This window comes from Lissotriton vulgaris, chromosome 1_1 (genome assembly GCF_964263255.1).
Source record: "Lissotriton vulgaris chromosome 1_1, aLisVul1.2, whole genome shotgun sequence".
Lineage (NCBI taxonomy): Eukaryota > Metazoa > Chordata > Amphibia > Caudata > Salamandridae > Lissotriton > Lissotriton vulgaris.
The window spans coordinates 1,526,774,285-1,526,787,838 of NC_141685.1; positions in this window are offsets into that span (position 1 = coordinate 1,526,774,285).

The window sequence follows — 13,554 nt, forward strand, 5'->3', positions numbered from 1 at the left end:
TTGTTGGGTTGACTTGACTGACAAGCAAAGATGGTTATTACCCAATGCATTAGTGAATGCTGTAGTGACTATGGCCCATGGCCCAGCGCACATTGGTGCAAAGGGGATCTGTGCATTATTAGATCCTGTGTGGAATAACCCAAATATTGCAAAGACAGCTGCACATTTGGTCAGATATTGCATGCTCTGTTTCCAACATAATCCGGGAGGCAGGGAACCTGTCCTTAGCTGGAATTTTGTACCAGCTACCCTCCCTTTTGAAGTTCTCTAGATGCATTACATACATATGGAGCATGTTAATAATCTGAAGTATGTTTTGGTCGTGGTATGTGCTTTTAGTAAATGGGTGGAAGCCTATCCGACCAAGGAAAACACTGCCCTGGCCACAGCGAAAGCTCTAATCAAGGAGTTTTTCCCCCGCTATGGATTGCCTCGGGTGATCTGGACAGATAACTGGGGGCATTTTAATGCAGAACTCGTAAAACATGTTTGTAATGGGCTGCAGATTAAACAGAAATCTCATGCAGCTCGACATCCACAATCTGCAGGGTTAGTGGAAAAGTACAATGGAATACTGAAATTGAAAATGGCTAAAATACACGAAACAACAAAACTAAAATGGCCTAACACTTTGCCATTAGCTTTGATGTCAGTAAGAGTTACACCTCATTCCCGATCAGGACTGTCACCTTATGAGGTTGTCTTTGAACGACCAGCAAAGGTCTGGGGGGTGCCAAGACTTAGGTCCTTTAGAGACATTGAGTATCCTATGTTGACAGATTGCTTGTATGCATTGACTAAAGACCTTCGTTCCATTCATCAGCAGGTATCAGCAGTACTGCAGCTCCTGCCGGAGGGTCCGTGACATCACTTGGAACCTGGACAGTGGGTACTGGTCAAGAACTATCAGCGAGACTCCAGCCTGGCTCCCAGATGCTCTAAGCCGCACAAAGTTCTTCTGGCCACGCGGACAGCGGTAAAGGTAGATGGCAAGAGGCATTGGATTCATGTCTCCCATGTAAAACGGATACCGTTGCCGCTTCCTGGTGATCAGCATCCCCCAGAAGGAATTTTGACCTAGGAGAGTGAGAGAGCCACTTGTTTTGTTCCTTTTTCTGACTCCCAGGAAGTTGAAAGAGGGCAAGAAAGAGGAGTTCCGTAATAGATAGGGTATTGCCAACTGGTTTAGCAATTGCCCCGGGATCTGTTGTTTCTACAAGTGATTAACAAGCTCTTGATATTCGTTTTCTTTCTCAGTTTTCAGCGTTAGACCTAGTTATATAGTTGTTAGCATGATGTACCTATATATTTTTGGATATATGTCACATACGTGTATCGTTTTGTATACCTCTCTCTATTCAAACACGACTGTTTTAGTGTGTTCCCTATGTGTAGTAAATTAGGCCAAGGATCCGTGCAGACACCATTTTGTTGGCCTTGTTCTGTGTTGAGCCAGAGTCACATGTTCTCCTTTGCTACCGACAGAACTCTTTCTCTCTGAGTTATAGAGGAGCAGCTGAAGGTGGACTGTCGTTCCCTCTCTCTGAAGGCCCAGAGTTACATCTGGGTTTGAATGGGATAAAGCACATTCCTGAAGGCGCAGTACCGGTACTCCCAAATGCTGGGGCGAGGGGAGTCAACCTCGTTGACCTTACTATAATGAATAGAGTTATTCTGAGCCGATTCTGTGTGCCTAATATGGTCTTTCCTTGAGGCCCCTAGAAGCCTCCTGTAATTTTCCATTTAGGGTGATTGCAAGTGTATTCGAAAAGTATATATGATCTGTCTTGACTGTAAGCCAGCAGTACTCTCTATGCACCTCGAGGGATAAGGTTGGGAGAGGCTCCTCTATATAGAGCATTCTCTTTATTAAACGATTGAACTTTCTTCACTGCCAACTGACTGATTATTTAATTGATTAATACATTGGGCGAGCTGGAGTAAGTACAGCTCTGTTGGTGATTTATTTTGCAATACGTCAAGAAGGGGGCTAGTGTACTAAAACCCTATGTAAGCCTGGTGTGTCTAGAAAACGTGCAGTGCTAAAATGTGGGTGGTTAAAACTGGCTACGGGGTTAGCTATACTGCAACTTTATTCAGCTGCCTGGTGTCAGGATTTAAAACATTAATGGCTGGTGGCGCAGATGCCCCTATTCGAGGCAACTGTGTGAAAACTAGACAAACATATTTCCGCCAAGAGACCTAGAGTAGTGTTACGGCCTTTTTCAGGGTCAATAATACAGCTACTGCAATGGATAAGTGCAACAAATGTGAAAAAATATAAAAACACACGTACAAAAGAATTATGTTGGTGTAATACTGAACTAGTGAAATTTGGCTGTTCAGTATGTTCAAGCTCTACCTATTATGGAGACAAAGAGCACCATGTACCAATGTCATATGAGCATATTAAGAACATTTAAAGCATGAGTACAAAATTACTCCTCCCATTAAGTCATGCATTGAAACACATTAACACGACTATGATGTGTGACTCACGACTGTAGGTTAGATAATTCACCATATCTGTCCCATTATACTAGCTATACGGTACGTGCGCAATAATCTGTCAAAGAAGGTCTGTAGCATTTAAACCAGAGAATCCCAATAAAGAGAAAAGCAGAGAGAATGTAAACAAGAGTGTTTGTAAACATTACAGAACTATCCTCTAAAATTTAGTGTGACCCTGCCCACCCGGGCAACCAACTGTCTCAGAGAAACGGAGGTCGTAGCCAAGAAGGGTGCACCGGACTGGGTACGCCTGGTGCAGCGCTAGTTAACATGGCCTTGCTGGAGGCCATGGAAGTATAACGAAAGGAGTGGGAGTCTATATATGGAGGTGTCACAAGGCAAACTTTATAATGGCAGTACTAACATTAGATAATAATGTAGGTCTCTTGCTGAGACAAGTGATGCGGGAATGGAAGGAAAGGCAGTGGTTGATATGCCGGCACCGCTCTGGTTGAATGCAGCCTCGTGGGGGAAGTCTGCACCGGTTGTGCAACAAGGCAAACAGTGACACTGAGCTGGCAGTGCTAGCGCTGGGCCATGGTGGTGGTCTGACTTAGGGTTAATGAGGCGTGCTGGAAGCGGCGAAAGGATAACAGCCTCATTGGGGATCCTAAGCCACTGGGACTGGCTGTGAGTATCGGCTGCTAGGAAGGGGGGAGAGAGCTGCTGCCCCAGTGCGCGAGCCATGGCGGGGACACGCAGTCATGGTGGGGACACGCTTGCTGCAAGGCAAACCGTGACACTGTGCTGGGAGTGCTAGGGCTGGTCCATAGTGGTGGTCTGCCACAGAGTTCAGGATGTGGTAGTGGAAGAGGCACAAGGATGGTGCATGCTGTTTAAATCAAAAACAACCTCGTGGAGGACCTGCACCACTAGTGCTGGCTGTGAGTCTCGGCTGCCATGAGGGGGTGAGAGAGCTGCTGTCGCAGTGCCGAAACCATAGGGGGGACACGCCACCAGCAGATGGCTGAAAGGAAGCAGAGCGAGGCCATAGCTGACACCACAGTTTGAGGGGATCAGGTCCAGAGGATGCCTGTCCTGGGAAAAGGTGCAACCGGAGATCAGAAGTCAGTGCATTTTGAAGGCAGGTTTTTTGAGTTTTCCGCCGCCGCAGAGTATGGAACATCTGTGATTAGAGCCCGGCGGCCACACGTCCGCCGGAAGCAAAGGATAGATGGGAAATGTAGTTCCGGTAGCCGGGAGTGGCCAATTGATGCCGGATGAGAGGGAAACAGTAGTTTCAGAGTGTTGTAATTATTGTGAGGTATTAAATGTGGACAAGTGGACAAAAAGGGGGCGGAGGTGTTTGGAAGGCAAAGGCACTCAGCTTGGAGGACTCACCAAAGGTACAACCACATGCATGGTGGACCGTAAAAACCATAATGAATGGCAAGGGCTGATCCCTGGTAAGGCTTAATGTGCCAAAAAAAAGGGGGAGGTTGTGAACAATGTGGCACAAGTGAAGTAGGATCATCGGAATGGTGGCCCTAAAATAAAGGACTAACACAAACCACAAGGTGGTTGCACTGCAGCACGTCAGGTGAGACACCAGTGGTGGGACCTAGTGTATAAAAAGATGACTAGTCAGGCCAAAAGCATGGGCGTCTGAAGAGCAGGAGCACTCATGTGACTCAACCAGAGCTCAATAGATCTCAGGAGTGAGCCAGTCAATGTATCTCATCATCAAGCCCTGTTTCCGCTGTGCCCAGCCAGTACACCCATCTCTGCTCCAGCCTGAGTAGCCTCCTTGTCAGACCAGGAGTAGTTTCGTTCAGATTGGGTTTGTCAAAGATTGTCCAGCTTAGTGAATCTGGTCCATGCTGCAAATCAAAAAAGTGTTTGGTAAGTCTCATCATTTGTTTAACACACCTGATCGTGCTTTTGTGTTCAAGGATTCTAATGTGTACTTTACTGGTGGTCATCCCCACCTACCTTAAGCCGCAAGAGCACATAATGAGGTATACCCCCCGCCCACTGTCGCAGTTTGTGCGTTGTTGTAGGACCCAGGGTCTGGAAGTTCTTATGTCTATGCTCTTCGTCACTCTTGTTTGAGTGCAAACAGCACATGACCCACATGGATAGTGGCCCTGAACGTTCAGTAAGTTCCAGACAGTAATAGGTCTAGGCGTATTTGTCAGTGGAGGTCTAGTGTGAATCAAGGTGCCTTTCAGGTTTCGGCCTCTTTTAAAGGCAAATAGTGATTTCTCAAGGGTAAGCTGTCCCTTATTGAGAATATGCCAATTGCGCAATATTGACTTCTTGACTCTGTTGGAGAGGGAACTGTAAGTATTTACACATACCAACTTAGATGATGGTTGTTTGGCAACTGGCTGTTCTAAAAGGGCTTCTCGGTTGTTATTGAGAGCGTGCTTCGCAGACTTTCTGATTAATGTGGGAGGGTAATGTCTGTCCAGTAGATTGCTTTTTAATCTTGCAGCATGTACGTTGTATTTCTCTGTGCTGGAACACTCTCGACGAAGCCTGAAAAACTGCCCGTTCTGCAGATTGTCCTGCAATGATTTTAGATGATAGCTCTCATATTGGAGTAAGGCATTGTGGGCCATCAGCTGCTGATAGAGTTCTGTCTCAAGCATGCCATGCGCTGGATAGATCGACAAATCTAAGAAGGCCAACTTGTCTTTGCTATATTTGCAGGTGATGCGTAGGTGGTCATTCCTGTCTCCCCACCAAATGATGAGGATATTGTCTATATACTTCTTCCAAAGGATTATGTGTGTGATAAATGGATTGTCCCTCCCTAGGACAACAACTTCTTCAAACACGTGCATGTAAACGTTTGCTAGACTCAGCGCAAAGGTGCTAACCATGGAAGTCCCTGAAGTCTGACTGTAGAGTTGTGTTTCAAATTGGAAGAAATTTTCTTTCATCACCATTTTAGCACACTTCATGATGAAGGGGATTGGTGTAATAGTGTCAGGTGGAGTTGCTCAACCGTGTCAAGGGTTTGTCCCTGAGGGATGCAGGTGTACAGCGATTCCACATCGAACAAAACTAGATAGTCAGTGTCAGTGTGAGGATCAAAGGTCATCCCATCCAGTAGGCAAAGCACATCAGTGGTGTCTTTAAGGTATGTTGGCAAACTGTGATAATGGCTCCAGGGCAGATCCGATCCAGGATATGATTGGTCTGCCTGGTGGAGGTCTCTGTGCCCTACAGATGAACAAGATCCCTGAGAAGGATTGCGGGGCTAGTGTGTGGAGGCATATCTCTAGCAAGGGGAGGGACAACCCACTGGTCCTAGAGAAGGGAGACAGGTTGAGGTATCACCCCATGAAGGAAACCCTTGTCAGGAAGTATTTTCTCACCCCAATGACGTAAAGCCAGAAGTTCAGGGACAGTTACAAACTGGCCTGACAGATCTGGGCAGATTGCGTGGGTTCTTTTTGCAAGGCACTGGATGTTTGAGTGAAGGACAGTGAAATAAAAGGATTATCAGGGACAGTGCAATTTTATTGCAAAGACGTGCATGTACAGTATTGGTTTTGTGGATCTGTGCCAACACCTAATAGTAAGCTTACTACCAGCACAGAGCGAGCTAAGGAGGCTGACAGCTGGATCAGCAACAGGGTCCACTAGAAGGCATCTGCGGGGGAGTCACCACAAGGGTGGACAGGGTTCCCACCAGAATAAAGAGGGAGGAGACAAACATAAAAACAGGGAGATCTCTAAACGTCCCCAAACTTGCTCTGAAGGTCATGACTCCCAATCCCACATAAGCATGAGAAGAAAAGATGGTCCCCTGATAGTAAGTCCTCAAGGAAGGGACCCCCTATGTGCTATGTGTGCCAGCAGGAAGAGCCAAGTGTCCCAAGTGGGTAAAACCCCACACCGTTGGAAAGTCACTGGGGTTGGCTTGTGTTGCTCTTGGGAAGGAAATTATCCCAGTTAGTGGGTAGGACAGTGAACAAGCTACCCTTGTGTCCCTGGGTGACTGAAAAATGGTGCAGAGAACTCACATGCCTAGTAATACTAAAAAATCTAGGCAGCGGGTCAGTGTCACTGGGCAGAGGGTGGAGGCTCTGAGAGACACAAGAGCCAGCATGACAACCATCAGATGTCATCTGTTGACCTCAGATCAAGTAATCCCTAATGCATTCCACCAAGTTGTTGCACCTGACAGCCATGAGAGTTACTACCCAGTGGCTCTGGACCCTTTGAATGAAGGGGGGGTCAGGTTCACGGAGAGTAGCAGTGATTCCGTCCATGCCTGTGGATTGTCTGCTCAGCAATGTCCTGGAGCATACCATCTAGAAGGAAGTGGCACTCAGGCCCCACTTGGAGATAGTAGGTTTGCCTGAGTGGGTCTGCCTGACCACATGGTCCATAGTCACTTGAGAGGGTGGTCAGGAGGTACTAGAGCCTGGATGAATGGCCCAGGTGCCTGCCAAAAAGAAGACGAGCAAAGGGAATAGGAATCCCTCTTCTTAAACTCCTACAGTATTGGAGGAGGTTGAACCTGAGGGCAAAGGCCCGGAGCCTACAGGGGAGGATGTTGTCACCCTGGGGAATGTACCTCCGCTGGCCAACTGGCAGAATGAAGGGGGTCTCACCGGGGAGGAGTTCTGTTAGGCACAGATGGAGTACCCTACTTTTAAGGGCTTACGGCAGCAGGTCAAGGTCTGGGCAGTTAATGACACCTCTGGTGATCACCTGATTCACTGGGAGAAGGGTCTCAGTGAGCCTAAGGATCCTAAGCCTGGGGCAACACATGTGTCAGTGGTCCCCCAATGCTATAGGGTCTTCCTACTGGAGTTGGCTCGTGATATACCCCTGGCAGGTCATTTGAGGCAAGACAAGTCCTTTGACAGGATTACCACCCACTTTTATTGACCTCAAATGTGGAAGGCCTCAGATGCTTTCTACAGGTCCTGTTCTACCTGTCATGCCAGCAGCAAGTAAGGAAGGAAGTATGAGGCTCCCCTGCAACAATTTCCTGACATTTGGACCCCCTTTGAAGGGTAGGCATCGACATTGTGGGCCTCTGGGCCCCAAAACAGCCATGATCTCACAGGTCCATCCTGGTTTTGGTGAATTTTGCCACCCAGTACCTGGAAGCTATCCCACTGAGGACAGTGACTGTACCCAAAATGGCCAGGGAATTGATAGGGATTATTTGCTTATGTGGCGTTCCCCCAGGAGGTGGTGTCAGCCCTTGGTAACAACGTAATGCCGACCTTCATGAAGTCCATGTAGAAGGATTGTGGGACAACCTACAAGTTCTCCATTTCTCCATTTCTTACCACCCTCAAAGGGCTTTTTTGAGAGGTTCAACAAGACCCTTCAAGACATGATTGAGGGCCTGTCAGAACCCTAGGGCGGAAGTGGGATGTCCTCTTACCATGCCTGTTGTTTGCGTACAAGAGACATGCAAGAAGTCAGTTAGCTTCAGCTCCTTTGAGCTTTTGCATTGGCAGCCTGTGTGAGTCAGTCTGGTCCAGCACAGGTGGGAGCAAACTCCCAGGAAGGCCCCATAGGAAGTGGTCAAAATAAGACGAAACTAGAAGCCAGCCAGGAAGTCATGAAACAGAGGTATGACCAAAAGACTCCTCTGGTCGAGTTTCAGCCAGGCCAAAAAGTGGCTGTGATGGAGCATTGGAGCAAGGGCCCTGCATGTTGATCTGGGCCCTATGAAGTGAAAGAGTGCAAGAGCGAGATCAAATACCTGGCGGGTCCCAAGACTCCCAGAAACCCTTTGTGTTTTGCACGTCAATTGCCTCAAACCCCACTTAGAGAGATCTGAGTTAACCATGCTTCTGGTCACAGATGATGCAGTGGAGGAGTAGAGTAAGCCTCTCCTTGACCTCCTTTCTTCAGAGGAGCAGGATGAGTCAGTGGAGGGCATCAGCCTCTCCCCTATATTGACCCTAGAGCAATAGATAGACTGCCACCAATGTTGAGGCTGTTTGCCTATCAATTATCCCTTACCACCGGACTCACTACATGGTGCACCCATGATATTGACACTGGGGACAGCACACCGGTGATGAGCTAAATCTACCAGTTGTCTGACAAGGTGAGAGCCAGCATTAAGGATAGGTCTCCAAGATGCTGGAGTTGGGTGTTATTGAGCCATCAAACAGCCCTTGATCCAGCCCAGTGGTGTTGGTCCCAAAGGCTGCTTCTCCAGCTGCCATCCCAAAACGTAGTTTCTGTGTGGGTTACCAAAACTTTAATGTAGTCACTAAGACTGATGCACACCCCATCTCCAGAGCTCAGGAGCTCATAGATTGGTTGGGAGCTGCCAAGTTCCTTAGCACACTGGACGTATCATCTGGTTGCTGGCAGATTGCCGAGACCAAGGGGGCCAAAGAGAGGTCTGTGTTCTCTACTCCTAGAAGGACACTTGCAGTTCCGGCTAATGCCCTTTGGGTTGAAAAGTGACCCTGTCACCTTCCAAAGGTTGGTCAACCAGATTCTGGCTGGTTTAGAGAACTTCAGTGTTGCCTATCTAGATGACATTGTGGTCTTCAGTTCTAGCTGGGAGGACTGTTTGTGCTAACTCAGAGAAGTGCTTCAGGCTCTGCCGATGGCAGGCCTGACTAGCAAGGCCAGATAGGGTGGGGTTCAGTGGTGTACTTGGGTCACAAGTGGGAGGAGGCAAAAGGCAGCCCTTCCAGTTCAAATTTGAAACCAGTCTGGCTTGGGAACCCCCAAAGACCCAGATAGAAGCGAGAGCCTTCTTTGGCCTCACTGGTTATTTAAGTCGTGCCTTTCAGGTCCTGGTGTGGCTCAAAGGTGCTGAAATCAATCTAGTGAATTCTTCACAACAACGAATGGCCAGTTCGAGCGGAGACCTCGTTGCTCACACTGCAAACCAGCACAAACCTCCATAAGCCCTAATCTTTGCACTGCAGCATTGACCACTGGCGTTGACCACTAACGCGAAGCTCCAGGAATGCCCACCCAAAAAGCTGGCCAGCTCTATCGTACTTCACTGACAGTCTGTCATGATGCTCTCCCAGCTCCTTACGGCCCTTTCAATACAAACAGGACTCTTAAGACAGCAAATTTCAGTGAGCCTAACCTGATGACTGTATCAGACCTGCACTTCTTTGTGCTTGGCCTGAATGTGGGATTTTGACTTGGTCCAGTATAACCAGATAATTAATTCTGAGTTGCTGCTTGGTGCTTTTTGGCACTATTTTCAATCATTCTTTATATATTCATATCTCCGGTCCTACTGGTTGAATTATTGTCATTTCTATCTTGCTTTATTTATTACATTTTGCTCTATTTTTCTAACTTGGTGTGCAATATTTTTGTGTTGTGTTTTCACTGTTGTTTACTTTTTAAAATATTGCACAGATGCATATTGCCTTTAAGCTAAACCTGACTGCTCTGAGCCAAGCCACCAGACGGTTAAGCACAGGTGACATTTAGTGACGCTCCAGCGGCGTAAAAGTGACGCACAGACTTATAAATGAGGCCCAATGTATGCAAGGGGGGCGTATTGACGCAAGGAAGGGTCGTAGAAGTGACGCAGTGAAATCTATGAGATTTCACTACGTCACTTTTAGGACGCCGTTGCGTCAAAATCTTGCGCCTGCCTCACAGCAGGCGTAAGACTGATGCAGGCCCTTACACATGGGGCTTGCCCCATGTGAAAGGACGCATTGCTAGAGTTGCGTCACTTTTGTGACACACTCCAGCAATACGTAACTTTTGCGCTTACAGATACGTCAGAAATACTGACGTATCTGTAACTCCTTGCGACATGATGCGTCATACATGAAATATGGCGCATCAGGAATGTCGCAAGGTGTGCGCACTGAGAAGTGATGCGTCGCTGCTTTCACGCAGCTATGTGTCATTTCTCGTAAATGAGGCCCATGATACCTGGCGCAGGTATAATGTGGCGCAGGGGTTTATAAAGTGACGCATCTACCTAAATTCATCACCTTGTAAATATGGCGCAACAAGGCGCATTTTTTACGCCACTGGTGCGTCACAAAAAGTGACGCACCGGCGGCGTAAAAGTGACGCACAGCCTCATAAATGAGGCCCCATGAATCTTGTGCGTCCTTTAACTACTCCTGAATTTTTCAGAATGTTCTGTACTCTTCTGGTAGTTTCATCTTTAAGAAATTTCTGCATTAATTCCAACCAATATCATGGCATAGCCTATCACCAGAGAATGTCGCTACTATGTATTATAGTTCCAAGAATTGCATATATTGCACTAATACCTGCCGCTGTGAATAAGCCACACAACAAAACCACCTTTTTCTATCATTGAGGTAGGCGCCTGACACAATTTCCTGATGCTTTGAAAAGAGAATTTTCAGATGTGCCTTGATGAAGGATGTTTAGTTGAAACATTTATTTTTCATCTACCTATCCTTAACAATCAATTCATTCAGCATTCATAATGTATTTACCAAATACTATTTATTCACTATCCATTCATCATTCATCATCCTTTAAGCATGAATTCACCATCAAGTAGACATCAACCAACCTTTAATTATCATCTATTCACTATGTACCATCCTTTAATTGTTAATTCTTCCACAATTCAACATTTATTCAATCACAATCCACTCTCCATCCATCCATTCACCGTTCATCATTTTATTATCCATTCTACAGCAGCATTTCACATTTTATTAGGATCCCTGTCCACCATCCATTGCTTCACCATTCACTGCTCCAGATACTGCTATTAGGCACTGGCTACAATACAGCAGAAATACTAGACACAATAAAATACAGGTGGCATCCAGAGCTGGATGTAAAATTCCAGATGTCTATTCCAGAAATGAATGCAATAAACCAGAGATGGACTCTCAAATGGAACACAACATTCTCCATGAGGCTTCTCAAACTAGACACAAAACAAATGATTGGCGGGCGGCTTTTCGGTTTCACTGGACTTATGTCTGGGAGGCAGCCAAGATCTACACCTCCCAGGATACCCTACAGTATGACACCTTTGGTGATGGCTGGTCTTTTGCCTGGGAGAGAACCAATAACTATACCTCCCAGGATACCTTGCAACTGTAGACCCTGAAGGTGGAGCCGAAGAAGAGGAACCAGACACTACATAGTGCGCTTTTTTCTCCCACAGCACAGGACACTTTTGGTGTTTGTTGGATTTTCTTTGCAAACCAAAAACCTCGTCACATTTATTTACCCAACTTCTCAGTACTGTTGTGAAGGAAGTTTACACTGCAGCTGTCCTTACTATACCTGTGGTATGCATGTTAGTCAATTACATAGATTGACCTACCGCCATATTCATGAAAATCGGCATTTGCGATTCTGAAATAGCGAAAAATAGCGAATCGCTATTCAGAAATCGCAAATCCGAATTCATGAATAATTGCGATTAAAAAAAGCGATTCGCACGCGATCGCAAAATCCAATTGCGATCCGATTGAAATTGCGATTAATCGCAGAATAATCGCAATTTCCGCCTACCCGCGCCTGGACTGCGATCTCGCAAATAGCGATATCGCTATTTGCGATATCGCTATTTGCGAGATCGCAAACTCGCGAGATCGGGAAAACGGGAAGTCGCATTTCGAGCCCAGTGATGACATCACAACCAGGAAGCTGCCGGTTCCCACCACCATTTTGCACATTGAGGCAGAGAGAGAGGGAGCACATTGGAGAGCTGCAGCTCATCTTGGAAAGTACACAGATCCACAGATCCACAACCCTATACCATGGCTGAGGAACCAGCACCTCGTCTGGGAGAAAGAGAAAACTGAAATTCTCTGAGCAGGAGCTGGAACACCTAATTGAGGGGGTTGTGGCCAACCATGACCAACTGTTTGGCGCTAATTCACGGAGGGTCCCAGAAATGGAGAAGCGGCGCATATGGCAGGGGATAGCCTCAGCAGTGAACTCGGTGGGAGTGGCGGCCAGGTCCCTGGATGAACTAAAAAAGCGGTTGTACGACCTCCGAGGCCGTGCCAAGGAGAAGGTGGCGGCGCGCCTTGGGGAGTCCTCTGGCACAGGAGGAGGAGGACCAACGGTACCACCAAACACCGCCATGGAGGACCAGGTTGAGAACACCCTGGAGAAGGAGGCCTGTGTCGGTTTCACTACACTGGACTCATCCCGCCCCACCCAGACACCCAAGGTAAGTGGCATGCGACTGCGACCCTGCCCCCTATGGATGTCCATGACCAAATAGGCTCCCCCAATGTCCCATAGGCATGCCATAGTTGCACATCAAGGAATGTCCTGAAGCATTGTGGGAAATGTAGTCTGGCCACAATGTTGTAGTACCACAATGCAGCCAGACAGGTCCCAATGCACACAAAGCCACTGCCATTCAGGGAATGTTAACCAGCATGCATGTAACAACTGCACGTCTGCCAGATGCATGCAACTAATGGTCCACCACTTACCCCCACAGGTGGCGATACCAGTGACAGTGATAGGCTGGAGATTGATGAGGGCGTCCCGGTGGTGGAGGTGCCAACACCAACCCAGGCACCAGCCCCTGCCGCTGCAGCTACACCAGCAGCAACTACCACCAGCAGCGTCCCCCCTGCAACAGGTGCAGCACCCACATCCGCTGGCATGTCAGCCCCCATTGTGCCTCCTGCCACCGCTGCTCCTCCCAGAGCCGCAGCCAGGGCAGTCACTCCTGTGCCCCCTGCATCAACTGCTACTGCCACACCAGCAGGCACACCCCCTGCGACTGGCTCACCTGCAACACCGCCGGCGGTCTTACCCCCAGCAGCTGTCGCCTCAACATCACACTCAGGCCAGCAGGGCAGGCGTGGCAGGTCACGCCAGCGCTCCACAGCAGCTACCAGGCAGACCAATGCTGATGGACTGGCGCGGCTCAGCGTCGAGAGACGGATGCTGCGCATTCACCAGCGCCAGGCTCAGCAGCAGGGAGCTATACAGCTCCAACTGCACATGATTGGCTGCAACGTGGCATCTGTTGCAGGCCACATTGAAGGCATGAAGGCAGACCTGGCAGGTGTGGGAGTTGGAATGGCCCGCATTGCTGCAGCCGTGGAGGCCAACACCCGTGCCATGTTGAGAGTGCGCAGTGGGCAA